Here is a 26,711-nt window from a genome sequence, read left to right on the forward strand (position 1 = left end):
GAATGAAACAATGGATAAAATTTCCCACCTTTTAAAACCCCTTGTGTTTGTAAAATATAAAGATTTTCTTCAAGACAATCCCAAAACAGTAACTGATAGAATCAACAGAGATATCAGGAAGCTCCTCAAATAACCATGAACAATACCTTTTAAACTCCCCTCAGAAAATTAACTACCCTCTAAATTTAGAAGTCTCCAAAACTTTACAAAAACATCCTTTTCAGCTTGGGAATGAGTATTTCCCATAGCTGCCCCCAATGGAAGAGGGAATTCCCAACCACAGGAACAGAAAATCAACAGCTCAAACCCCTGGGAGCTCTCTGCTACTCAGTCACTCAGTCTCACAGGCACAATCTTCAGTCAAAGTGGAGCTTATGGGGCTGTCAGTGAAGTTGGTCCCATGGATCTTGAAGGGATGGTCAACTTCTACTTTAGTGAGATTTGATAAAACTCTAGTCTCACTTCAGTGTTGTGGCTGACCCAAAGGCGTACAGCTTCCAGTGACATCTGGCTGGCAGGATCACTGCTGAAGATGCTCACAGGAACCTCAATGAATCTGGTCACCGTTCGGGTGCCATGTGTAGAATTGTGACTCTACTGAGGCCCTTGGAGTGTCCAGCACTCATGAGCCCAAAGCTCACTGCTACCTTAGAAAGCTGATAGAATGGGTAGCATGGGCTTTCATATGATCTCCTGCAAACTGGGTTTATTGGTACAGGAACAGGGTACACAGCGGAACAGGCTCCAGGGACAAAGACAGGGTGTAGGCTGAGGGAACAGGGCCTTATATGGGGTAGTGAGGGTGGAGCTGAGGGTCAGGGTCCAATGGATATGGGGGAAAATGGTGCAGAGGAGGGGTCAGAGGTCAGGTCAGCCAATAGGGAAACAAGGGTGAAGGAATGCAGCAAACTAGGGTCAATGGAGGGACACAGAGAGAAGAACATTCTAGGACTAAACAAACATGGGCAATAGGAGTTGAACTAGGGTAATTACACCAATGGGCCAATGGGGTAACATAACATGCCATAATTCATGTGTCTGCAAAGATCAATGGGAGAAGAAAGCATCTCACCCTAACCTGAAAGCCTACTCCTCTTATCTGGAACCAGTCCTCCATGTCTAGGGGATTGAGACTCTGATGGTGGGCCCCTGGGCCTCCACACACCCTCACAGGTGGCCCAGGGCAGGTCTGGAGTGATCTTGGTGGCACGTGGGCTTGGCACACATGTGAGGAGGGTGTCTGTATTCAATGGAGAACTCAGGAGTTTTAGATTACTAAAATACAAAAAGAAAACTCCTCTTAGCCTGAGTGCAGCCAGTTCTCCAAGCTAAGCTGGCCTCAAGTAACAGAGGAGGGACAGGATGGGGTTGGCGAATGTGGAGTAAGGTGGTCCACACAGGGTCAGATCTCAAGGCACAGCTTCTCTGATCACGCCAGACCACTTGAGGAGAGCCCCTGCGTCACTATCAGTCACTGAGTGCTGCGATTACCTCTGCTCTAAAGAGAACAACATACCTTTAAAACAGGAATGTGGATTTATTAGAAGCTCTTTGAAATATTTCTCCATAACTATATAAGAAGAAATTCCTAGTGATTTGCACAACAGAAGATGGAAATCAAGGCAGAGCCATGGTTTGTGAGGACTTGCTTGATCCTCATGAGCCTCATCGTGCATTTGGAGCTGAGCCCTTGAACCTCAGGGTCTGAGAAGAGATTGCACAAACCTTTCCAGGAGTCAAAGACAGACAAAAACCCCAAAGTGTCTTCAGGCATGAATGTGTCCCTCTGAGGTCCATCCCCAACACAGGCTCCTCATAGAATCAAGAGTATTGGAGGCCAGGATGGCATGAAACCCTCTCAGAGACTCAGTGCAGAAAGGAAAATCCAAAGCACCTTAAAAACCTTGAGTATCTCAAAGTATTAATGAGCACTACTGGGTGTCAGTGCAAAGCTCTCAAGGGACTCGTTAAAGCAGAAAATTTGGGCTATGATTGCACAAAGCTCTCACAGACTTTGTATCAAAAGGGAAACACCAAGTACCTTAAAAATTCTGAAGTACCCTGAAGTATTAATGAGCCCCACTGAGTGTTGCTACTGACAAAGCCTCTCCAGAGACTAATTACAGCAGATAATTGGAGGCCATGATTGCACAAACCTTTCAGAGACTCCAAGACAAAAGCAAAACCAAAAGTCCTTTTAAAAACCTGCAGAGAGGCTCCTGGCACAGAGGCAGCTCCTGGCAAGGGCAGTGCTGCAGAGAGACAGCTCTGGCCAGGAGCAGCTCCTGTGCACAGCCCAGCAGGGCTGGGGCACTGCCTGCAGCCACCCCGGGCACAGCACAGGGGCACAGAGGGGTTAAACTCAGCCTGGGCTGGGAGCACAGAGCAGAGCTCACTCAGGGCTCACTAGAGCAGAAATCAGCCCAGGTTTGAAGCAGTCATTCCCTGGCTGTGGGAAGAGAAGCTGCCGTTCCTGCAGGGATCTCCTGGAGCTGGCACATCCCACAGCTTTGAGGACCTTTCAGGAGGACTCTCAGAGCTGCTCCAGGGCAGGGCTGTGGCCCTAGGGCAGGGCTGGCTTTCCCTGCACAGCCCAAGGCAGCTCCTGTTGCCAGGCTCTGCTGCAGGGCTGAGCAGCCGGGGCTGCAGCCAGGGGTGCCCAGGGCTGTCCTGCAGAGCAGGGTCCTGCAGCCCAGGGCGCTGTGCTGGGGCAGGGACTCTGCTGCCTGCCAGGGACAGCTCTCAGCCAGCCCGGGGAGCTGCTCCCAGCGCTGCGGAGAAGCTGTGGGGGGAAGAAGCCACCCCGAGCAGGGCAGGGGCTGCTGCTGAGAGGGGCTGGGTGGCTCAGGGCTGCTCCCAGCTCCAGACCAGCCTGGGCACAGCTCCAGAGGACACTTCTTAAAAGAAGGTAAGCCTGGGATTGCTGGAAAAATCAGGAGCTTTTCTGAGAGTTTTCAATTTCCTACTTGGAGAAGAATGGGAAGGTTGGGGTGATGACAAAAAGATTTTTGTATTTTTTACATTTTATATATTCATAGCTCTCTAAATTACTATCATATAGTTACAATACTATAATCCTTACTTAACTCTATTAAACTCTTAACTCTATTAAACCACTATTATATTCTTATATAGCTTTAATCCTGAATTAAATCTAGTATGTTTCCTTACCTTTCTCTTAATAACCTGACTGTCTAAATATATTCCTAAAATGCTGTATAGTCCTATTCTTTTATATAGCCCTGAAATACTATATAGTATTCTAGGAACTGGACATATAGGAACATTTTGGGTTTTGAGAATGAGCAGAATATGAGCAGTCATTATAAAAAGTGAAGGCAAAGAAGCCTTTGGACCTACTCCAATGGGTTGACCAGGGGTGTGTAACTAGGGAAACTGAATCTCCTTTTGGATGTTCCTGTTAAATATCCTAATTAATCAACCTTAATAATTTGTTCAAATCAGGAGCTGGGTGTGCCCCATCCCCACTGGGACACCTGGAAGCTTCCAATAAATGTCTGGTTTTTACTTTACTGTTCTAACACTGCTGCAAGGGTTTTTTTTTTTTTTTTCTCTCTTTGGATTATAGACAGCAGAGGGATGAGAGAAGCAGAACAGGAATTGTAATCTCAGAATCACAGAACATTTTGAGTTGAAAGGGACACATAGGATCATCAAAGGAATGTTTGAACATTTACACAGACTCCAGAATTGTAACTTTGGGTGGTCAGTCTCTCTGCTGGGAGCCTCCCAAAGAGCCCTCAGCCACTCCTCAGCCCTGGACAGCAGCAGCATCACCTCTGCAGGGCCCAGCAGGGCTCTCCTGAGCTGCCCTTGCCCAGCTGCACACAGAGCCTGCCCCAGCCAGGGCCCTGCACACAGGCAGGTTTCTGTAGGGCCCCGGCCAGGGCACACAGGCTGGGATGGGCTCTGTGAGTGCTGGCAGGGACAAGGCTCCTCTCAGGAGGGAATGTCTAGGCCCAGGGAGATGCTCAGGGAAGGAGAGGGGGCTGAAGAGAGCAGTGCTGGGGGCAGGATGAGGGCACGGTTGGTGTGTGGGAGGTGCCAGGCACAGCTGGGCACGGGAACACTGTCCTGAGTGCCCGGCTGTCTCTGCCCTGCCCTCTCAGGCACAGCACCACAACATCTTCTCTTGGTTCTGCCCTGCCCTGATATTGTCACTGTTATCTGCTGCTCTCAGGGAGACTCTGGCATTTGCAGCAGCTGAGTCAGGCACTGCCCTTGGCATTCCTGCCAGGCAGGGCTGTCCATGGGAATGGGGTGTCCAAGCTTCCCTGGCACCTGTGGGGCTGTGGGCAAAGCAGTCCATGGGAAAGGGGAATGAACTGAGCCCCTCCCTGAGATCCCATCATGGGCACAGCCAGGGATCTCCTTGCTGTGCCCTTCCAAGCTCTGAGCAGCCCTCCTGGGGGCAAATCTGTGCCAGAGCCTCTGGGAGTTCCCTGAATGTCCCACGGGGAAGGACAGAGCTGCCAGAGCTGAGGAAATGCTGCTGGGTTTGCCCAGGGAGCCGTGAGTGTCCTTGGCACAAGGGGGTGCTGAGACCTTGCCCAGAGACCTTGAGAGAGGGTGAGACATTCAGGGATCCCTCTGCTCTGGGCAGGGTCTGGTTTGTCCCAGGGTGATCCAGGAGTGTGACTGTGCTCTGATTGCAGCCTAAGGTGCAAAGCCAGGGCAGTTTGGAACAAGCCCATCCAGCCCCTCATCTTCCCTCAGCCACAGGGAATCCTTTGCCTCTCACATCTCTCAGTGGCAAACTCTGAGTGCAGCAGGAATGCTGGGGATTCCTGACCTCAGAGAGCCAGAAATGATGTGTGGGTAGGTAAACAATTCCTAAAAAAACCTTCTGCTATTCATGTCTTATAGGACTGTGAATGCAGATGCTACCAAGCCTGTCTGCATTAGAAGCGATTCCCCTGTCAAATCTTGAACATCCAGCCTTGTCCCTCTGCCACATGGCCACAAACTCAGGGCAGTGGGGCAGGGATGGCTCCTTGAGAGCCCCCAAGCACAGGCCTGGCTGCTCCTGGCACACTCAGCCAGCACAACTGGAGCTCAGGCAGGGACATGGCTGAAGGTTTTCCCAGAGCAGGAACAAGGCTACAGGAACAGTCTGCGGGGAATAGCCCAGGCTTGGCTCAAAGCAGCCCATCCTGACTTGTCACTGCCCTTTCTCCATGAACAGGTCTCCATGTTCAGCCCCAGCAAATGTCCAACAGCAGCTCCATCAGCCACTTCCTCCTGCTGGCACTGGCAGACACGCGGCAGCTGCAGCTCCTGCACTTCTGCCTCTTGCTGGGCATCTCCCTGGCTGCCCTCCTGGGCAATGGCCTCATCATCAGCGCCGTAGCCTGCGGCCACCACCTGCACACACCCATGTTCTTCTTCCTGCTCAACCTGGCCCTCAGCGACCTGGGATTCATCTGCAGCACTGTCCCCAAAGCCATGCACAATTCCCTCTGGGACACCAGGGACATCTCCTACACAGGATGTGCTGCTCAGCTCTTTTTCTTTCTGTTCTTCATCTCAGCAGAATTTTGCCTCCTGACCATCATGTGCTATGACCGCTACGTGTCCATCTGCAAACCCCTACACTACGGGACCCTCCTGGGCAGCAGAGCTTGTGCCCACATGGCAGCAGCTGCCTGGGCCAGTGCCTTTCTCTATTCACTGCTGCACACAGCCAATACATTTTCTCTGCCCCTGTGCCATGGCAATGTCCTGGGCCAGTTCTTCTGTGAAATTCCCCAGATCCTCAAGCTTTCCTGCTACAAATCCTATCTCAGGGAATTTGGGCTCATTGCAGTTAGTGTCTGTTTTGGTTTTGGCTGTTTTGTGTTCATTGTTTTCTCCTATGTGCAGATCTTCAGGGCTGTGCTGAGGATCCCCTCAGAGCAGGGACGGCACAAAGCCTTTTCCACCTGCCTCCCTCACCTGGCCGTCGTCTCCCTGTTCCTCAGCACTGCAGCATTTGCACATCTGAAGCCCCCCTCCATGTCTTCCCCATCCTTGGATCTGGCCCTGTCAATTCTGTACTCGGTGGTGCCTCCAGCCCTGAATCCCCTCATCTACAGCCTGAGGAACCAGGAGCTCAAGGCTGCAGTGAGGAGACTGATCACTGGATGCTTTCAGGAACATTAAACTACTGGCCAATTTCTGCCAATCACTTGTACTAAAAGACGTCTTTCATACTTCTTGTTGCTTTGGTTGTGGTTTGTTTTTTTTTTTTTCCTTTGTATTAGTTTTTCATATTGTCCACAAAGAAATGTCATTGTTTGTGCAATTTCTCATTTTGTTTCTCTCCACCTTCCATGTGGCCAGAGACTGTGGCAATGAGGGGCAGCACTCTTGGTGGCTTTAAAGGACCTAAAGGATCTCCCAGCAAAGTTTTCTGCAGTGATGCCCTTTTGTTGCCTTCTCAGGAGCTGCAGCAGCAATGTCTGTGTGCAGAGCTGGGGTCAGATCAGTGCTAGCACAGCATCTCTGGTACTGCTGGCCACACCATTCCTGAGCCAGGCCAGGAGCCATTGGCCTTCTTGGCCACCTGGTCACACTGATGGCTCATGTCCAGCCTGCTGTCCATCAGTCCCTGCAGGCCCTTTCTGCCTGGCTGCTCTCCAGCCACTCTGTCCCCAGCCTGTAGTGCTGCAGGGGTTGTTGTAACCAAAGTGCAGGACCCGGCACTTGGTCTTTTTAAACCTGACCTTGTTGGATTCATCCCCTGGATCCAGCCTATCCAGGTCACTGTGCAGAGCCCTCCTATGTTCCCACAGAATCAACACTCAGATCCAGCTTGGTGTCATTTGCAAAGACGTCCTTTGTTTCGTGGAGCCCCTCAGTGTCACAATGGCCTCCTTGTTACACCAGGCCCTGCACTGTCACACTGGTCTCCTTGGTTCCATGAGACCATGCAGAGCAACAATGGTGTCCTTGGTTCCATGGGGCCCCAAAATGTGACAGTTGACCCCTTGGTTCTGTGGGGCTTCACAGTGTCACAATGTTCTCAATGCCCTAATACTGCCTTGTCACCCAGACCATGCCACTGAGTGCCACTGGAGAGGGACAGGGACTCTGCCACCTTCCCCCCTGGCCAGACCATTCCAATGCCCACTCACTCTTTCTGTGAAGAACTTCTTCCTATTGTCCAGCCTGAACCTCCCCTGATGCAGCTTAAGGCTGTGTCTTCCTGTCCTGCCCTCCAGCAGATCCACACTCACACCCAGCTTGGTGCCATCTGCAGTTTGTGAATGCTGGACTCGATCCCCTCAGCCAGATCATTAGTGAAGATATTAAACAGGACTGGGCCAGGCACAGATCCCTGGGGGACACCACCAGTGCCTGGACACCCAGTGGGTGCAGCACCATCCCCACCACTCTCTGGGCCCAGCCTCCAGCCAGCTCTTTACCCTGGGAAGGGTGAACATGTCCAAGCCATGGGCTGCAGTTTTTCCAGGGAATTCTGTGGCTCATGGCTTTAAAGGCTTTGAAGTCCAGGCACACAACATCCACAGACTTTCCTGCATCCACAGGCAGGTCATCTGGTCATAAAAGGAGACCAGGTTGGTCAGGCAGGACCTGCCACCCCTAAATCCATGCTGGCTGGCTCTCATCCCTCGGCCATCCCATGGGTGCCCTGTGATGGCACTCAGGGTGATCTGTTCCATAACCTTGCCAGGCACCCAGGTCAGGCTGACAGGCCTGGAGTTTCCCAGCTCCTCCTTCCAGCCCTGCTTGGGGATGGGCTCACACTGGCACCTCCAGTGCTCTGGGACCTCCCTGCTGAGCCAGCACGATAGTAAATGATGGAAAGCAGCTTGGGGAGATCATCCACAGCTCCCTCATCCCCCTGGGGTGGATCCCATCCAATCCCATACACCTGTGAGAATCTGAGAGGCTCAGCAGGTCACCAACTGCTGCCTCCTGGATTCCAGGGGCTGTTCTGCTCCCTGTGGCCATCTAGACGCTCAGGAGAGCACTCGTCCTGAGGACAGCCTTTCCTAATATTGAAAATTGAGACAAACAAGGTGTTAAGTAGCTCAGCCTTGTCTTTATCTTTAGTTACTGTATTTCCTACTGCATCCAATAAATAGTAGAGGTTCTGTTTGTCTGGTGTTTTACTATAATTTTATTTATAGAAGCATTTCCTCTTATTTTTCACAGAAGTGGCCAGGTTAAGCTCTAGTTGAGCTTTCACCTCCTTCCTTTTCTTTTTGCATAACTTAACAACATTCTTAAACACTTTCTGAGTTGCCTGTTCTTCTTTCCAAAAGTGGTGCACCCTCTTTTTACCCCTGAGTTCCCACAAAGGCTCCATGGGCAGCCAGGACAGTCATTTTCCTCACTAGATCATGTTTTGCCACACTGGCAGAGGCTCCTCCATCCCCTTAAGATTACTTTCATGAAGTGTGTCCATCCTCCCTGGACCCTTTTGTTTTTAAGGGCTGTTTCCCTTTAAAGAATCAGTACCTGATTTGGTACTCCCCAAATCAGCATCCTAAATAGGCCAAAGTCTGCCCTTCCTAATTCCAGTGCAGAAGTTTTGTTGCTGCCCCTCCTTCTTTCACAGAGCATTGAAAACTTGATTATTTCATGGTCACTGTGCCCCAGGCAGCCTCCGAGCCCCACATCTCCCACCAGCCCTTCTCTGTTTGTGAACAGCAGCAGAGAGAGCTTTCCTTGGCAGTGGGAATGTTAAATTCTGTAAAACAGAAAAGTCCTTAACCCTAGTGTAGCATTTAGAAACACCATTATTTATTCAGCTGGATGCACGGGGAACAGCTCCTCTCAAAGCCGTGCATGCTGAGTACAGTAAAGTTTCTGTTTATATTCTGTATTTTGCACACATATTCATTGATTGCCCTGGACTAAACATGCATATGATAATCATTTCCACAAAATCATTAACATATTTCTTCTCCCCTTTACCCATGTGCTCTTCTGTCCTGGGGGTCTCTCTGGTGGTCTCTGGTGATCGTGGACCCCAATGTTCCAGTGGGCCTGGCTGAGCTGGCAGGACACTGAGGCTGCTGAACTTCCAGTTCCCCTTCTCACACAATGGGCATTGTGTGGTTTCCATAGGGCTGGGGTTGTGGAGAACAAGCTCCAGGTGTCAGCTCAGCTGCTGGAGACAATTGATCATCTGGTAACATGAGGTTACAGAGTGGGCTATGACATCACAGAGTGGGTTATGCGAGGTCACTGAGCAACTACAGCATCATAGACTGTCTCTGTGACATCACATAGCCAGTTGTGACATCACAGGGCAGAGGACTAACATCACAGAGCAGGCTGTGACATCAGAGACCAGCTGTGTGACATTAGAGAGCAGACTATGACATCACAGAGCAAGCTGTAACATCCCAGCAGGGCTGTGTGAGCTCACTGAGTTGGTCACTCTGCCCCAGCTCCCCCTCACAGTTTCTCCCAACAACTCCAATGCTGTCCATGACCAGCAGGGTCCCTGTCCCCTGGGATCCCCCTGGCCCACCTGGAGCCACAGCCTCCACCAAAGGATGTTCCACACGATCCACCCCAGAGCCTGACATGGGGACAAGGGGCCAGGGCTGTGTGACCAGGACATCAAGGACGGGGACTATCCAGGTCACTGTGGCCTGGGTTGGGTTGCCCAGGGCAGGAAAGATGTCTGGCAGCTGGAGCAGGGTCTGGGAAGGGCCTCCAAAGTGGGGCTGGAGCCCTTGGGCTGTGAGCAGAGGCTGAGGGAGCTGGGCTGGTCCAGCCTGGAGCAGGGAAGGCTGAGGGGCTCCTCATCCCAGCCTGGCAGTGTCAGCGAGGAGGGGATGGAGAACACAGAGCCAGGCTCTTCACAGGGGGCTGGGGGGAGACAAAAGCCAATGGGTGGAAGGGGAAGAGGGGAGATCAGCCAGGGCATGAGGAGATGAAATGAGTCAAGCTGGTTTCAGCATTTCCTCAACACCAAGAGCAGCCTGAGCCCCTTCTCCATCCATGACTGAAAGCTTTGCAAATCAGGAATTGTTCAGGCTGCTTTGCCCCCATTCCAGGATGGGCATCCTGATACAAGAATTTAGGTGTGTTTATATCCACCACAAAACCATATTTTTGTAAAAATAATTTTAATATGGAAATCACCTGTGGATTGCAGACTCATCAGATACTGCTGGGATGTTGCACATTGCTCAGGGAAGAGCTGTGATTGTTATTGAATTGTATCCTGTTCAACCATGGTCTGTTGGCCATGAAGAGAAACTTTCTGTGCCTCTGAGTCTCATCAGTTCCTGATCCCCAAAGGACACAAACCTGATGAGTTGTGGTTCCCACTCCAGTGGTGGCACCTGCACCTCCCTCTATTTCCAGAGCACAGCTCCCTTGTCCTAGAAAGTCCCTGGCAATGCAGGGATGAAGGAAACAAGACAGGCTGTGGGGATCAGGGGCAGGGCACAGCCAGGGATTTGGGGTGGTTGTGAGCCCAGGGCAGGACCTGGCCCCTGGCCTTGGTGAACCTCATCCAACTGTCCTGGGCCCATGGATGGCTCCAGCCTGGACAGATCCCTCTGCAGAGCTTCCTGCCCTCCAACACAGCCACACTCCCACCCAACTTGGGCTCCCCTGATACTAATTTAAAAAGGGGAAAAATAAACTAAACAGGACAAAACAATTCTCCTTTCATTATTTTTAATGTAGTAGATTCACTTTGAATAAACTTCTGAAATCTGCCTGATTAACCACAGAAGAATTCAAGACTTGAATTATTCCCATGGGGTTCTCTTGTTTGGGTGTTTTGAACAAATGTTGATCAGCTTTTCTCACTGAATTTCTCAATTGAAGAGTTCAAGAATGAAAAGACCTCCAGAAAAGTAAACTTCTTCTCCAACCTCCAAGGTGCTGAGGATCCATCCCCATCAGAGCAGCAATGAACAGAAATGGGCACAGCTTTGTGGCTGCCCCAGCTTTGGCATGGGCCCTGGGCCTGGAGCAGGAGCAGCTCTTGAGGGCCCCAGGGCCAGGGCTCTTGTGCTGCCCTGGGCAGATGGGATGGCAGCAGGGGCTGCAGAGCTCTCAGCACCTCAGCCCAAGGGGAGCAGGACAGCCAGGGAGCCTCCTTTGGCCTTGGCCAAGCACCTTCCCCCATGGCTGGGGCTGAGTCCTGTGGGAGCTGCAGCTGCTGCTGCGCCCTTGCCAGGGGCTGAGGCCGTGGGGCAGTGCCCAGAGCAGCCTGGCCTGAGCAGAGCTGTGGGGCCAGAGCCGGCTGGACTGGGCTGGGGAGAGGCCCTTGGTGCTGCCCAGAGCTCAGGGCAGCTGGCAGAGCTTGCAGGGAGCTGGGCTTGGCTCAGAGAGTCTGGCCCAGAAACCATCAGTGTCCATGTAAGCCTGGCTGAGTGTGCAGGGGCCAAGAAGAGCAGCCCAGGGTCTGCAAGTTTTCTGGATGGGAGCTGAGCTTGTGAGCCCCTGATCCCTGCCAAGTGCTGGGGCTGCACTTCCAGCTCCAGAGGAGATGGGACAGATGGGAGCACAGACAAATCATTCCTGCTGCATTCTTTCTTGTGTTTGCCTGTACAGGTGACCTGGATCCATATCTAGACAAGGTGTTTTGTGTAAGATAACACAGGTAGAGGGATAAGAATAATATTATGTAGCTGAAAATAATATTTCACGCATAATACACCATGAGAAAAAAAGGCATATATTATTAGAAGAGCATCTGAGTTTTTCAGAGGAGGAGAGATTCATTGATGTTGCAGTAGTTAAACCTGTTCAAATACTTTCCTCAGGGCTTCCTTCAGTTTAGAGGTGACCACCAGAGGCCAAGGCCAGCCAGAGCTCTCTGTCCTGGCAGCTTTTGCCTGGGAGAACCCTTGCATATAGGGAATTTTCAGGGGGAATATCAATTTTGGCCATGGGTACCTGGACCGATGGATAGTTCTTTTCCATAGGAAGGAAAGCACAGAGCCCCAGTTCTCCAGGGGCTGATGAGAGGCAGGCCTCAGCATTCCAAGATCAGCTGGACCTGTCAGGTGGCCCCTGAGGGGCCAAACCAGCCAGATCTGTTCCATGTTCCCTTGCTTTCATGGCACTCTGCAGTGTCACAATGTCCTCCTTGCTTCTGCAGTGTCACAATGGCCCCGTGCTTCCATGTGGCCCTGCAGGGTCACAGTGGCCCTTTGGTTCCATGGGGCCCCACAGTGTCACAATGGACTCCATGATTCCATGGGGCCTTGCAATGCCACAATGCTCTCCATGGATCCACGGTGCCCTGCAGGATCACAACGGCCCTTTGGCTCCACGAGGCCCTGGAATGCAGCAATGGCCTCTTGGTTCCACAAAGCCCGGCTGCTCCACACTGGCCCCTTGGGACCATGCGGCCCAGCAGAGCCACAGTGATGGCCTTGGTGCCACGAGTACCCACAGTGTCACAATGATCCCTTGGTTCAACATTATCCCACAATGTCACCAAGGTCTCCACAGGAAAGAAACCACAGAGCCCCAGTGTTTCAAGGGCAGATGAACCATAGTCACCAGAGGCCAAGCCGAGAAAAACCAGTCGATCCTGGCAGCTTTGTCTCGGAGCAACACTTGGATATTGGAAATTTTGCATGTGGAATCCCAATTTCAGCCAGTTTCAGCCTGGAGGAGAAGGTCAGTTCTTTTCCACAGAAAGGAAAGCACAGAGCCCTTGTGTTTGGAAGGCAGCTGAGAGCCAGCCCTCAGGAGGCCAAGGCCAGCCCGACCTGTCTACAATTGCAACTTTTGTGTAGGGGCAATCTTTGGATATGGGACTGTCCTGGGGTGACGTTATGATGCTTGTATCCCCATTCATATGGTCTGTGCCTTTAAGACCGGCTCTGAAGAGTGGAAGTTTTGTTTGGGTTTCTCTTATCAGGGACACAGAGACGGACAGTTCATAGGGCTGTTTTGGCTTCTTGTTTTCAGCTTGCTGCTTTGCTTGCTCTCTTTTCTGCTCTCGCTTCTGCTCTGCTTTGGCCTCTGCTTATTAGCTAGTTCTAGCTAAACAGTCCAAATTCCTTCCCAGACTGTTTCTCCTCTCCTGTTTCTGTGACCATCTCGAACCTGCTCCGGACTGGGACCTGGGAACATCGATGGTTGGCACCGTTCGGCTGCAGCAGCTGCCCCAGCGCCAGAGGGACTGAGAACAGAGCAACCACCCCCGGAAGAGACTTTCTGATTTTGCCATCTTTCTCAGAGCAGCGTCATCTGGTATTGTTCATTTTGTGTGCTGGGGGGTGCTGTGCCTGTTAAATAAACAGGTTCTTTCCACCTCTCTCCAAGGAATTCTTCCCGAACCAGTTGTGGGGGAAGGGCCCTCCTTTGCAGATTCTTTACAAATTTGCCCTAAACCAGGACAGGGACTTATAGAGGTGGAGTCCTGTTGTGGTGTGCTGTGATGTCCCATTTTGGCCTTCCAGGTCACTTTCCCAAGTGTGCCTATAAGTCTAATCCCTTTCCCCTTACCCCCATGCTGAGTGAGTCCTGTCAATCAGGCTAAACGTTCCAGCAAGGCGTCGTGTGGTTGGTCAAGTTCAAAAGATGCCCCTATGCCCAGAGGTCATTGGCCTGTCTGGGTGTCATCTTCCCCTGAGACCCTGCCCCTCTCACCTGGTTGGTGGCTCACCTGTACCTCCCTTCCCCCTGTCCCTGAGCTTAAAAAGGTGATCAGACCATGCGGTCAGGTTCTGTTGGAGCAGGTCCTCACGTTCAGACCTCTGTAACCATGGAATAAACCTCTGGACATTAAACCCTCCAGCAGAATCCTCTCCTTTTCTCTTCACCATCGCCTGAAGCTATTCCTCCTGAGGAAACGGGGTTCCTAACAAGCCTGGACTTGTTCAGTGCCCAGCTGCAACCTCCAGCAAGCCAAGGTATCTCTGGGGTGACACACCGCAGTTGCTGCCTTTGGCCCAGCAGCGAGGGTCAGACTGGCCCAGGGACAATCTAACTAGTAATATTGGGAGCTTTTATTTTCCAATATCTGGCGTCCCTGGGTGGGCTAAGCGACTCTGCAGCCCAAGACAGACCCGCAGCACCTCGGAGAACCTTCTGGCAGCCGTGCATCCAGCTGAAAGGGGCTTTGGTTGCAAGGCCCTCGGCTAGAGACTTAGGGAATATTCCCAGAAGAAGTTTCGTGGACTGTTCGGCGCCTCTGGAAAGCCCAGCTCCTTTCTGGTGAGCAGATTTTCCAGAGGAAGAACAGGGGAGCCTCTCTCGCCCAAGAGAGGTCCTGTTCCGGTGAAGAGACCTGCCTGTACCCAGCCGGCTACAACTTCCATTTTGGGTGAGTATCTCTGCTCTTGGTAGGGCAGGAGCTCAAAAACAGACTCTGCCGTGAGTTCTGTTCCTTTTTGCATTTTCATTTTTGGCTGCGCAGCCCCACAGATGGGAATTCATTGATTTCTAGCTATTAGCTTTCTGCCGCGTGTTTTGCTGTCTTTCGGAATTCGCGCGGGAGCTCTCTCTCTCTTCCTCTTGCTCTGCAGGCTCGGCTCTCTGCACGTGGTCGGGAGATCTTTCTCTCTCTCTCTGTGCGGGGGAGGGGGGGCTCTCGGCTCTCTTGCCGCGGGGGACTCTCTTTCTCTCTCTCTGTGGAGGAAAGGGGGTTCTCTGCACACGCGGTGCGGGGGGCCCCGGTTTCGGCTTGCCACGTGGCGTAGCTGCTCTCTCTGCTCCGCGGGGGGGTGCATTCCACGGCGGGGGAGGCTTTGTTTCTGCCTCAGCTCAGCAGGGCGTGCCCTGCTGCTGCTGCCCGGGAATTTTAAAAGCAGTATATACAGCTGCATTGTGAAGCTTTTGTCGGCTCGTTATCCCTTTCCATCTGTGGTTTTTTTTTGAAATCGGTAGCTGATTTTGGCTTTGTTTTTGGTCAGGCAGGATTTAGTACTTTGCTTTTTACATCTAACATGGGTTTGAAACTCAGCATTGTACAAAAAGGAGTGTTTTATAATATTGTTAGCATTTTAGACAGTAGTAATGTGAAGTTCTCAAAGGGAAAATTGAAACAGTTTGTAAGATGGCTTTTCCTCCACTTCCCACAAATCTCCCCTGAAGAAATCCACAATATTCAATTCTGGGATAAAGTTGGAAATGAATTGATATCCTTAGGACAATCTGGCAATGCATCCTCAGCTAAATTTGTGTTTTGGAGTTTACAAATTCGAACAGCATTGCTCAAACAAAAGGAAATGGAGAAAAAGCCAAATGTAAAGCCATGTACCTCTATTCTCCCTGTTTCTCCCTCTCCTAGTTCTAAAACCCCTAAACCTCTTTCCCCAAAACTTGGTATTTTAAACAGATCAAACTCATTGGGAAGTCGACGCCCAAAGTCTGTTGAAATGCCTGAGTTGCCCTGTCCACAAGGCCCTGACCAGGCTGCGTGGAACCTTTCCCAATCCCCTGTGTCCCATCCTCAGAAACCAACAGCACGTGTTAGCTTTGCAGAGAGTAGTGTTACCCAAAATGGCCCCCAGCCCCTAGGGGGTCCACAAGATGGTGGATGCCACGTGGCATCTTCCCAAACCTGGTCTTCTTCTTCCCAAAATCCTCTTAAGCATCCCGAAACTCCAGCCCCATCCCCCTCTCCTTCTGTTCCTCGTGATACCTTCCCCCCTCCCCCTCCCTTTCCTGCAATTCCCTCAGCTCCGCCCCTCTACTCCTCCCAGGGGGCGTCTGCTGACGTAGTGTCACCAGGTGTCCCCGCCCCCTGCTTTCCCCCTGACCCCGCCCCCTGTTCCCACGGTTTCCCCGCCCCTTGGCGGCCCCCTGTACCTGTTGCGTCTCCGCCCCCTCCCCGGGTTCCCACGGTGGGAACACACCCACTGCCATCCCCCAAACCTGTATCTGTGATCCCAATGCTTCTGTTTCAAGGGATACAGAGCAGGGAACAGCAGATTCAATGCATAGTCCCATGTTGTCACTGGCTCCTGTTACCTTTCAGCCTGCAGCTCAGGGGGGAGCAGCTCCAACTGCTAATTGGAGTTCTTTTGGACGGCAATTGATTAAAGAGATCTGTAAGTCTCATAAAGAATATGGTCCACACAGTCCATATTTCCGTGGCCTTTTAAATTCTGAATTGAGTAGGACTGTAGTGATTCCACATGATTTAAAACAGCTTTTTTCCTGTCTCATGACCTCCACGGAATTCAAATTATGGGAAATAGCATGGAAACAAATGCTGAATGATGCTCTCCCAGGCTTGCATGCTGATCCAAACACAGCCAATGACAACAGTGGTAACACTATCACCATTGAGCACCTCTGTGGTGAGGGCCAATGGTCTTCTCCCTCAATCCAAGCTACTGCAATTCCTGCAGAAACACTCGAAAAAGTAAAGGAAGCAGCTGAAAAAGCGTTCTTTTCCCTACAACCTGAGGGGCCTTTTGAACCCTATAGTAAAATTAAACAGCTACCATCAGAGCCTATTTTGAAATTTGTAGAAAGGTTAACTAGAGCTATTGAAATACAAGTTAAAAAAGAGAATGCTAGGGAAGCAATTTTAGAAGAAATGGCGTTTACAAATGCAAATGAACAGTGTCAAGCGGCAATCCTGAGCCTTCCTATAGAACCTCCCCATATACTAAAAGATATGCTTCTAGTGTGTAACAGGAAAGTGCCTCTGATGAGTGTGGCTGAAGACACCAGACCAAGGCTGCTGCCAAGACTACCTCAGCGTGTCGCCGTTGCCAGCCCTGCGCCTTTCCCCTCAGCACATCAGTACCCTGGGCAGCAGCGGAGACCAGCAATGGTTGAGCCCACAAAACCATGCCTGCTTTGTAACAACCTAGGGCACTGGAGTAACCAGTGCCCCCTGAAAAGGGAATTTGATGAATTTAGAAATGGCAGGGGAGGAGAACTACAAGCCCTCCCTGGGGGTCAGCAACAACAAAAAAACTGAAAAGGCAGCGCCGGCCGGCCAGGCGCGCAGACACAAAAAGAGCAGGCCAAGGTAATAAGGGTAGCAAAACAAATCAAGCGCGCGATAATATTAATGTTTGTGTAAGTGAAGCAGGTGCTTCAAAGACTGTGTATGATTTAAGTGATCCTGTGTTAACCACGTCTTCTGTCAATGAGCCTTACAGGTTGCAGCTGACTGAGTCACTCCATCTGGAGGACACTGATTGGCATTTTGTGTCTGTAAATCCTGAACAGAAAGGTACTTGGAACCGGATTCGTTGTAAGTACATCGTCATTGGGGACACCAAACACACACCACAAGAGATCAGAATTGCTCCGGGAATGACAACATCAGATCCTGAGCAATTCGTTCTCGGCCTGCATTGTTTCCACCCACCCCTGTTTCTTCCCAAGGGACAAATTGTTGCACAAGCTATCCCTGTGCCATCTTTACCTGAAAATATCAAAAAACAAGGGCCCACAGTCGCCCGGGTCCAAGTTATTGGAAAAGACAAACCCAAATTATGGTGTAATGTCAGTGGGGGTGGGGAGTCTAAACGCATTGAGATGCTTGTAGACACAGGTGCAGACTGCACAGTAATGCCAGTACAAGACTGGCCAGCACATTGGCCTTTGCAAAATGTTGCAGGTCATCTTCAAGGTGTAGGAGGTTTGCAATTGGCAAGACAATCCAAAAGCATTATTCAATTTGAGGGACCAAACGGACAATTGGCAAATATCCGTCCGTTTGTGTTGGATTATTCTGAACCTTTGTTAGGGAGAGATTTAATGGCCCAGTGGGGTGTCACAATTGATATTCCAGACTCTCCACAGCATATTTGTACAGCAGCCATTGAACAACAGCGCCCCACCCAAAAACTGAAGTGGAAAACAGACAAACCAGTTCAGGTAAAACAGTGGCCGCTCAGTAAACAAAAAATAAAGGATCTTCAGGAACCAGTGGAAGAGCAACTAAAAAAGGGCCACATTGTGGAGACCATGTCCCCATGGAACTCTCCAGTGTTTGTCATCCAAAAAGCTGACAAAAAGAGATGGCGGCTCCTCTGCGACCTCCGACAAATTAATAATGTAATTGAAGATATGGGTTCTCCCCAACCTGGTATGCCATCCCCAACAATGCTTCCCCAAGATTGGAAATTAGCTGTTATTGATATTAAAGATTGTTTTTTCCAAATCCCCTTGCACCCTGGCGATGCACCGCATTTTGCATTCTCCGTCCCTTCCATTAATATGGAATCTCCTATGAAAAGGTACCATTGGACCGTTCTTCCTCAGGGATTGAAGGTATCTCCAGCTATCTGCCAGTGGTATGTCTCTTCCCTGCTTTCCCCAGTACATGCAGCCGCAGAGAAGGCCATTATCTATCATTATATGGATGATATCCTTGTGTGTGCCCCCAATGATGATTTACTCACGCATGCGCTTGACCTAACGATCGATGCATTGATTGTTGCAGGGTTCGAGCTCCAGGAAAAGAAAATTCAAAAGATGCCACCTTGGAAGTATTTGGGCTTATAAATTGGAAATAGGACCATTGTTCCTCAAAAACTAGAAATCAATCCAAGGATCAAGACCCTTGCAGATGTCCACAAGTTGTGTGGGTCTTTGAATTGGGTAAGACCATGGCTCGGTCTGACTAATGAAGACCTTGCCCCTCTTTTCAAGTTATTGAAAGGGGGAGAGGACCCAGGTGCTCCTAGGTCCATTACCCCAGAGGCACGGAAAGCTCTAGAAAAGGTTCAGATTGCAATGTCCACAAGACAGGCCAACCGATGCCGGCCTGACCTGCCATTCAAATTTATCATCCTAGGTAAGTTGCCACACCTCCATGGAATTATTTTCCAGTGGGAGGAAAAACAAACACCTAAGGCAAAGAACACACCAAAAAAGGACCGGGACCAGAGGGACTCTCTCTTGATCATAAAATGGGTTTTCCTCAGTCACAAAAGGTCCAAGAGACTGACAAAGCCTCAGGAGCTGGTAGCAGAACTGATCCGAAAAGAAAGGACCCGGATCAGGGAGTTAGCAGGATGTGATTTTAAGTGCATTCACATTCCAGTTAAGTTAAAATCAGGTCAAAATACTATGAAAATGCTGGAGCAATTGTTTCAAGAAAATGAAGTGTTGCAGTTTGCTCTGGATTCCTACTCAGGACAAATTTCGGTAGCGCGGCCCGCTCACAAATTGTTCGAACAAGATGTTCAATTTACCTTAAAACTGAGAAGTGCTCTAAGTAGGAGACCTTTAAAAAGGGCTCTGACTGTCTTCACAGATGCATCCGGGAGGTCCCACAAGTCCGTTATGACTTGGAGGATCCTCAAACCCAGCAGTGGGAGACAGATATTGCTGAGGTGGAAGGTTCACCTCAGGTTGCTGAATTGGCTGCAGTTCTTAGGGCCTTTGAAAGGTTCTCAGAACCATTTAATCTGATTACAGACTCTGCATACGTGGCAGGAGTAGTATCCAGGGCAGATCAAGCAATAGTGCAAGATGTGTCTAACATCACACTTTTCAAATTGCTCTCAAAACTGGTAAAGTTAGTCACTCACCGAGAGCAACCATTTTATGTGATGCATGTCAGGTCACACACTGACTTGCCAGGGTTTATCGCTGAAGGCAACAGAAGGGCAGATGCTCTTGCTGCACCTGCAGTGATGGCTACTCTCCCAAATGTTTTTGAACAGGCAATAATCAGCCACCAGCTTTTCCACCAAAATGCACCTGGCCTAGTTCGTCAGTTTAACATCAGTCGAGAACAGGCCAAAGCGATTGTGGCCACATGCCCAAATTGCCAACAACATGCACTCCCTACAGTGAGTACGGGAGCAAACCCAAGGGGACTGAACAGTTGTGAACTGTGGCAAACAGATATAACACACATACAGTCTTTTGGACGGCAGAAATATTTTCATGTTAGTGTAGATACCTTTTCTGGAGCGGTCTATGCTTCTGCCCACACAGGAGAATCATCTATTGATGCTATTAAGCACCTCTTACAGGCTTTTGCTTTCATGGGCATCCCCAAGGAGCTGAAAACTGATAATGGGCCTGCTTACAAATCCAAGGAATTTGGGAGCTTCCTGCAGCAATGGGGAGTAGAGCACAAAACTGGCATCCCCTACTCCCCTACAGGTCAAAGCATTGTAGAAAGAACTCACCATGAAATTAAAAGGGTCCTGGACCAGCAACAACAGGTTCTGAAGGTAGAACCTCCCCACATCCGGTTATCCAGAGCACTATTCACAATCAATTTTCTGAATTGTTCTTTTGACAGCCTGAACCCACCCATCCTACGCCACTTTGGGGGGAGCAATCATAGGTTAATTAAAGAAAAACCTCCAGTTTTAGTAAAGGACCCTGAGACTTGGAAAATGGTGGGACCCTACAAATTGGTTACTTGGGGACGTGGATATGCCTGTGTGTCCACCCCCTCTGGTTTAAGGTGGGTTCCTTCCAAATGGGTAAAGCCCTATGTTCCCAAGGTCTCAGAGAAATCTACAGAAGCACCCCAGGTTGCTCATGCTGCCTGGAGAAGAAAACGCCGCACGCGTTCTCTGGAGGAAATTCCATTTAAGCCTCCTATCTGGAATAGTTTATAATATATATTTGTTTCAAGTTTTTGTGCCAGTTTAGATCCCACTGTTCGTGTGTAGCCTCGAGACACCATGAGACCGAGCCTGCTTCTCGTCCTACTCGTGATCATCCCACCTGTGACCTCCTGCATAGTGCCTCAGCCCAAACCACATATGGACTTTCTTGACAAAGGCTCTCGGACATCAACAGAGAAACTGACAACTGGCTGAATGGACTGTTCAAAGGCTGGGGACTCTTGGGCTGGTTGGGATCTATTCTGAAAACTGTGTTTTTAGTGCTGTTTATTTTAGTTATAGTTATTGTAGTTGTTAGCATTGTTTTTGGACTAATCAAACACATGGTTCTCAAGTTAATTTCAAGCTCATCTCCCCCTCCTGAGGTCTACCATTTGGAAGCCCTCAGTGCTCCAATGGATGACCTAGAAGCCTCAGTGGAAAACACTGACCCTCCTGTAGAGGAAGAACTGATTTACCAACCATGGTTTGGCAATCATTCTTCACCACAAACACAGTCCTCTTCTTTTTAAACAAAACTAGGGGGAGATGTTGTGGTGTGCTGTATTGTCCCATTTTGGCCTTCCAGGTCACTTTCCCAGGTGTGCCTATGTCTCTCTCCCTTCCCCCTTACCCCCATGCTGAGTGAGTCCTGTCACTCAGACTTAACATTCCAGCAAGGCGTCGTGTGGTTGGTCAAGTTCAAAAGATGCCCCTATGCCCAGAGGTCATTGGCCTGTCTGGGTGTCATCTTCCCCTGAGACCCTGCCCCTCTCACCTGGTGGCTCACCTGTACCTCCCCTCCCCCTGTCCCTGAGCTTAAAAGGTGAATCAGACCATGCGGTCTGGATTCTGTTGGAGCAGTTGCTCACGTTATGACCTCGGTAACCATGGAATAAACCTCTGGACATTAAACCCTCCAGCAGAATCCATCTCCTTTTTCTCTTCACCATCGCCTGAAGCTATCCTCCTGAGGCTTGCTGCAACCACCAGCAAGCCAAGGTATCTCTGGGGTCATACACCGCAGTTGCTGCCTTTGGCCCAGCAGCGCGGGTCAGACTGGCCCAGGCACAATCTAACTGGTAATATTGGGAGCCTTTTTTCCAATACAGCTGACACTGAATCCAAGTACGTCCTCATGCAGTTTGAGTAGATATGAAAATCAAGACCCTTCATGGCTGACAGTGAATCAGACTCTGTCCCTACCCCCACCCCACCATTTCCCCATCTAAGCCCTGGCACTCAGAGCAGCCTTGTGCAAATCTGAGCTCCCTCCAGCCCAGGCTGCACCTCCAGCTTTCAGCTCCTTGGCTCCAACTCCCACCTGCTTTCCTTGGAGAAGGAGCAGCCTGAGACACAGAGGGCTGTTCATTTATTGTCAGCCAACAAAGCCAAGGGAAGGCACAGTTCCATCAAATGCAAAAGTCATTCCTCTGCTGGATATTAAATCCACTTTCCACAGCAGACAGCCTCAGAGCAATGGAAAACACCTTCTGTGCCCAGCACAGATCTCAAGGTCCCCCCATATCCTCCCTGCCCCAATTCTGCCCAGATTTTCTCTTTGCACACACTAGTCACAGGCTGAAGTCAGGAGCTCCCTCCATGCCCAGAGGGAGGAAAAAAATGAAAGGGGATGAAGATTTCTCCTGTGCAGCGCCCCTGCAGTGGGAACCACAACTTACCAGGTTTGTGTCCTTTGGGCTCAGGAACTGGTGACATTCAGAGGCACAGAAGGGTTTCTTGCCAAAAAAACACAATTTGAACAGGATACAGTTTAACATTGCAGCAAACAGAGTTCTCCATGATGTCCCAGCAGCATCTGACATGTCCACCATCCCCCAGGGATTTCTGTACAGGAATAGTTTTAGACAAAGACATAAGAAAAGGCAGTTCTGTGATAGATATAAATACAATAAAGATGTTGACTATTGATATATTTATTTGCACTTCAGAATGATTGGGCAACTTCCTGCAGCTCAAAGCATGAAGCCAGTCAGTTGAGAGGCATGACCAGAGAGCATCTGGATGAGGAAATCTGGGAGCAATGGGAAGCATAAATATCCAGCTCATCTAGTGAAGAGATGTCCTTAGACATGGCCATTTCAATAGGAGAGCTTGAAACCCCAAATGGAAAAGAGAGATTTATATAATAGAATGAATACTGGTGACACCAGTAGAAGGCAAGATCAGTATTCTTCTCCTGCTATCTGTACACCTCCAGGAAAACCCTGTTCCTGGTGGGAAAACTTTGCCATTTCTTAACAGTACTCAAATGACCCAGATGATAAAGTTGTGCCTGTATATGATGAAACTAACAGGTATTAAAACCTGTGCCCCTTTCCAGGCAGACATCAGCTGTGTGCCCGTGAAAAGGCAGGGCCACTTGTACCCTGAGGTGCCCAGCTGGGATTGGATCACTCCAAGAGCACCTGAGGGAGAGCAGAGCACCTTGCAAGCTGCAGGTCCCTGACAACCCCACAGGGCTCCTCACCCATCAACATCTGCTCTGCTCCAGTCTCAAACAGGGCTCAGCACGGTGCCGGGATCATCAGAGAGCTGAGGTATGTGCTGGAATTCAATGCCCTTCCCATCCCACAGCAGCCCTGCATTTCCCTGCTGCAGCCTTGGACTCCAGCACAGCCATGGAGGCTTTTTGGGCTCAGGACTGTTCCTGCAGCCCCTAAGGGCAGCTGAGCTCTGCCTTTGGCACAGTCAGGCCTGGCCAGCGCAGGCCGTGCTCAGCAATTCCCTGTGTGTGCCTGGCCTTGCTGTCAGCCCCAGCAGCGGCTGCGTGGCCCCTTTGTGGCCCTGTGCTGGCCCAGCCATGGTGGCCCAGCCCCTGTGCAGGCCCAGCCCAGGCCAGGAGCATTGCGGCTGGGAATGGCCCCTGTGCCATGGTGCCCACAGTAGCCTTGGGGCTCTGTGCCCCATGGCCTCCCTTCTGGGCAGCCTCTGCCAGCTCCTGCAGAGCCCCTGGCACCTGTGGGGCTGCACAGACAGCCCTGCCCTGGGCTCTGCCGGCCTCTGGGCCAGCAGAGAGGCAGCCAGGGCTGGCCATGGCCGGGAACAGGCTTTGAGTCCTGCAGGAGGATGGAGCTGGGCCACAGCCAAACTCAGCCCAGGCCAAAGCTGGGCTCAGCAGCCAGGCCTGCCAATGCATTGGCACAGAGGCTGGTGCTGGCAAATGTCCTGGGCCCCCTCCCTGCTCTTTCCATGCCACCAAGGACACAGAGCAGCCTCCTCTCTGGGCCACTTGCCTGTTTGCAATGCCTTGCACAGGTGCTGGCCCTGCCCCACAAGGCCTGGCCTGAGTCCTGCTCCTGCACGCTCAGCCAGGCTGAGATGGACACTGATGGTTTCTGGGCCAGGCTCTCTGAGCCCAGCCCAGCTCCCTGCAAGCTCTGCCAGCTGCCCTGAGCTCTGGGCAGCACCAAGGGCCTCTCCCCAGCCCAGCCCAGCCGGCTCTGGCCCCACAGCTCTGCTCAGGCCAGGCTGCTCTGGGCACTGCCCCACGGCCTCAGCCCCTGGCAAGGGCACAGCAGCAGCTGCAGCTGCCACAGGACTCAGCCCCATCCATGGGGGAAGGTGCTTGGCCAAGGCCAAAGGAGGCTCCCTGGCTGCCCTGCTCCCCTCTGGCTGAGGTGCTGAGAGCTCTGCAGCCCCTGCTGCCATCCCATCTGCCCAGGGCAGCACAAGAGCCCCAGCCTTGGGGCCCTCAAGAGCTGCTCCTGCTCCAGGCCCAAGGCCCATGCCAAAGCTGGGCCTGCCAAAAAGCTGTGCCCATTTCTGTTCATTGCTGTTCTGATGGCAGTGGATTCTCAGCCACTTGGAGGTTGATGATGAATTTTATTTCTCCAGAGGCCTCTTTGTTCTTGAGGTCTTCTGTTCAGAAATTCAGTGTAAAAGGCTAATAAATATTTGTTCCAAACACACCTGAACAAGAAAAGCCCTTGGAAATAATAAAAGTGGTTTTTGGTTAATTAGACAGATTTCAGAAGTCTATTTAATGTGAATATACTGTATTTAAAACAATGCAGAGAGAATTGTTTTTTCCTGTTTTCTTATTTTGCTCATAGATTGATATCAGCAATGTCCAATTGATATTGACCTCCAGCACCTCTTCATGCAGTTTGAAGAGATATGAGAATCCAGACCCTTCATGGCTGACAATCAATCACACTTTGTCTCTATCTCCTCCTCACCATTTCCCTCATCCAACCCCTGGCACTCAGAGCAGCTGAGGAATGGAGTCACATCCAGGGGTGTCCCCAGGTCTCTGAACTGGGGCTAGGTCAGTTCAATCTCTTTATTGCTGATATGGATGAGGCCATCGAGAGTACCCTCAGTCAGTTCCCAGGTGAGCCCAAGCTGGGTGGGAGTGTGGCTGTGCTGGAGGGCAGGAAGCCTCTGCAGATAGATCTGGACAGGATGGAGCCATGGGCCCGGGACAATTGGATGAGGTTCACCACAGCCAAGGGCCGGGTCCTACCCTGGGCTTACAACCGCCCCAAATCCCTGGCCCTACCCTGCCCCTGATCCCCACAGCCTGTCCGGTTTCCTTCATCCCTGCATTGCCAGGGACTTTGTGGGATAAGGGAGCTCTGCTCTGGCTATGGAGGGAGGTCCAAGTGCTACCACTGGAGTGGGAACCACAACTCTTCACGTTTGTGTCTTTTGGGGGGTTTAGAACTGGTGACACTTTGAGGCACAGAAAATTTCTCTTCATGGCAAACAGGCCCCAGTTGAACAGGACACCATTTCATAACAATCACAATCCTCCCTGAGATATGTGCAACGTCCCAGCAGCATCTGATGAGTCCACCATTCACAGGTGATTTCCATACTAAAATTAATTTCTGACAAAAGAACAATTAAGTTCTTGTATCAGGATGCTCGTCCTGGAGTGGGTGCAAAACAGCTCCAACAATTCCTGATTTGCCAAGCTGTCAGTGGTGGATGCAGATTGGAGGTCAGGCTACTCTTGCTGTTGAGGAAATGCTGAAAGCAGCCTGACTCATTTCATCTCCTCATGCCCTGGCTGATGTCTCCTCTTTTCTTCTACCCATTTTGGCTTTTGTCTCCCACCAGCCCCCCGGTGAAGAGCCTGGCTGTCAACGGAAGGGAACCAGGACATCAGTTTGATCATCACAGACTCAATTTTATTGATCAGTACTGCGGGTTAAATACAGTTAATAATGAGCTTCATACGTATTGCAAAAGTTGAGCTCAGGATTGGTCAGTTACATATCAGCACCTACGCCTACTTCTACATTCCTATGGTTCTACTTTTGATACTTTCTACATCTTCTCAGGATGTATTCAGGACTAATCTCTACTCCCTATCCTCATGTTGCAGCAAGGTCACTGCTGACTTTTCCTTTCAGCTTGCTGACTGCTGACTTTTCTCCTTCAGCTTAACCAGCGGCATTATGTCAGTATGGCCTTTCTCAGCTAACCAATTATTAATAATACTGTCCACACCTGGCTCTGTGTTCTCCATCCCCTCCTCACTGGCACTGCCGGGCTGGGATGAGGAGCCCCTCAGCCTTCCCTGCTCCAGGCTGGACAAGCCCAGCTCCCTCAGCCTCTGCTCACAGCCCAATGGCTCCAGCCCCACCTTGGAGGCCCTTCCCAGACCCTGCTCCAGCTGTCAGACATCTTTCCTGCCCTGGCCAACCCAATCCAGGCCACAGTGACCTGGATAATCCCCGTCCTTGATGTCCTGGTCACACAGTCTTGGCCCCTTGTCCCCATGTCAGGCTCTGGGGTGGATCCTGGGGAACATCCTTTGGTGGAGGGTGTGGCTCCAGGTGGGCTGGGGGAATCCCGGGGGACAGGGACCCTGCTGGGCATGAACAGCATTGGAGTTCTTGGGAGAAACTATGAGAGGGAGCTGGGGCGGAGTGACCAACGTAGTGAGCTGACACAGACCTGCTGGGATGTCACACAGCCCCTCTGGGATGTCACAGCCTGCTCTGTGATGTCACAGCCCATTCTCTAATGTCACACAGTTGGTCTCTGATGTTACAGCCAAATCTGTGATGTCACAGTCGGCTCTGGAATGTCAGACCTCTGCCCTGTCACATCTGGCTCTGTGATGTCACAGAGGCAGTATATGATGTCATAGCTGCTCAAGCACCTTACCTAACCCACTCTGTGACGTCATAGCCTCATCTGTGACCTCATGTTATGGGATGATAAATT

The 26,711-nt window shown here is 50.8% G+C and overlaps 1 long non-coding RNA gene across 1 annotated transcript; it reads left to right on the plus strand.

The window, feature by feature from the left end:
- Positions 1-2,717: 2,717 nt before the first annotated feature.
- LOC134434624 (uncharacterized) lies at positions 2,718-13,272 on the plus strand. The gene is made up of 2 exons (XR_010031892.1): positions 2,718-2,908; positions 13,028-13,272. It is a non-coding gene; the product is annotated as an uncharacterized LOC134434624 (long non-coding RNA).
- Positions 13,273-26,711: the final 13,439 nt, after the last annotated feature.

Source organism: Melospiza melodia, unplaced genomic scaffold, assembly GCF_035770615.1.
Source record: "Melospiza melodia melodia isolate bMelMel2 unplaced genomic scaffold, bMelMel2.pri scaffold_45, whole genome shotgun sequence".
Taxonomy (NCBI): Eukaryota; Metazoa; Chordata; class Aves; order Passeriformes; family Passerellidae; genus Melospiza; species Melospiza melodia.